Genomic DNA, 2,001 nt, shown 5'->3' with positions numbered 1-2,001 from the left:
TTTAAGTAGTTCTAAGTTCTAGGGGACTGATGACCTCAGAAGTTAAGTCCCAGAGTGCTCAGAGCCATTTGAACCAAGATTGTCTGCCACGAGTAATGAGTGTAATGGGCAGGGGCACTACGAATGTAGTATGTGGACATTAAGTTGGGAATGTGAGTCTCACGGGGAGGGTGCAAGGGATAAGTCCCTGCAGTCGCACTATCCTCTGTGCCCTCGGTGGCTCAGATGGATAGAGTGTCTGCCATGTAAGCAGGCGATCCCGGGTTCGAGTCCCGGTCGGGGCACACATTTTCAACTGTCTCCGTTGATGTAAATCAATGCCTGACGACAGCGTAGGGTCTTGATTTAATTATCATTTCATTCTAGAGCGCTGCATGGTCACCAATGGTATCTGTTCTTTCGGACATGCGACATGCCCGAAAGAACAGATACCATCTTCACATAATTTATAGGCTACTGCCCTGTTCAGGAACCGCACGTTTGTCTGGCCTCTCAATAGGTAACCTTCAGTTGTGGTTGTACGGCTATTTGTATCGCTGAGACACGCAAGCTGCCCCATCAGTGGCAAAGCCCATATTCATGGGGGAAGTCAAATTAAATGTCGAAACAACCTACTTGCATACAGTTATGCCAACTTACGTGTAAGTAACGAAAGTTAAAAGGCGTTAACTTTCTTGTACGATGTTGCTCCTGATCTGCTCTCATTCTGCTCTCGTTGGTTGGACAGTACACGTCTTGAATCATTTATTTATGTACGTCAACAGTTAGTGTCTTCACAAAATAATGGGTGTGGTCTTCAACTAAGTTACTAATGCTTCCTAAAGTGGCAAAATGTTCTTAAACCGTGTTAGAGGAATCTCATTCTAACATTCAGCAATTCCTTATAATCGCTCATTTCAATAAAATAACATAGCATCGTTTGAAGTGACGTATGGAACCGAAAAACATTGTAAATGGGAGTGTGCTACAGTAGAACAGTCAATATTGTAAATGGTTTTTTTTATTTCAGTATAATTATTACAATTTATTGCTTTGGTCATTGGGAGTAATATTACGGTTAAGTGGAAATATTATAGTTATTTGTGCTTTTAGAGACTTAAAAGTTACTCCTGACCGTAATTAAAATCTTATGTAATTCAACAGTGTTTTTTCCGCAATCACTGAGTAATGACTGTACAAAGTTTGGTTATAAAATTAAGTGCCTTTCCGGTAAAGGGAACTTCATATTTACAGTATTTGTGGCCTATCAGTATCTTGACTATCGCTAACTTAAAGAATAAAAACAAAGCATAACTGTTGAGACAAAAAACTGACTTTCCGGTATACCTTCAGTAGATTGTAAATATCAGCCAATTATTTAATACAAGAGGCGTTCAATAAGTATGATAAAACATTGCTTCTGAAAGCAGGATTCCAATACACCATATTATTCTCCATTCTTTTGGCTATTAAACCCTATTTTTCAACGTAATGTCCGTTCAATGCGACAGCCTTACGCCACCTTACTGGGAGGGCGTGTTTGCCCGCGTGGAACCATTCTGCTGATCGACCCCGGAGCCAACGCGTTGCTGCATCAATAACCTCTCCATCATACATGTACTGCTTGCCGTGGAGTGCGTCCTTCATTACGCCAAAGAGGTGGAAGTCTTCTGCTAGGTCATGAGAAACCCAGTTGGCACACACCTTTGAGTGTCCGAAGTGATGGACCAGTGTGTCAGCACTACTAACAGAGACGTTCAGTTGAACAACGAAGTTTTCGAACGTGATTCGTCGGTCATCACGAATTAGAGTGTCCGCACATTCCAGCACTGCAGGAGTTAGCTGTGTGCGTCCGGCCGGGACGCGGGAGACCGAACAGATTTGCCGAACTTTGTTGCTATGATGACAGACGCCTCATCCAATGATTCACCGTGCTTTTATTTACTGTTAGGTCTCTGTAAAGATTCTGCAAGCACCTATGAATATGTGCGATGCTGTGGTTGTTTTCCAAAGGAAACTCAA

The 2,001-nt window shown here is 42.4% G+C and overlaps 1 non-coding gene across 1 annotated transcript; it reads left to right on the top strand.

The window, feature by feature from the left end:
* Positions 1–209: 209 nt before the first annotated feature.
* Trnat-ugu (transfer RNA threonine (anticodon UGU)) lies at positions 210–284 on the top strand. Its single transcript has one exon. It is a non-coding gene; the product is annotated as a tRNA-Thr (tRNA).
* Positions 285–2,001: the final 1,717 nt, after the last annotated feature.

Source organism: Schistocerca cancellata, chromosome 4 (assembly GCF_023864275.1).
Source record: "Schistocerca cancellata isolate TAMUIC-IGC-003103 chromosome 4, iqSchCanc2.1, whole genome shotgun sequence".
In the NCBI taxonomy this organism is placed as follows: domain Eukaryota; kingdom Metazoa; phylum Arthropoda; class Insecta; order Orthoptera; family Acrididae; genus Schistocerca; species Schistocerca cancellata.
This window is presented reverse-complemented; position numbering and strand designations above follow the sequence as displayed.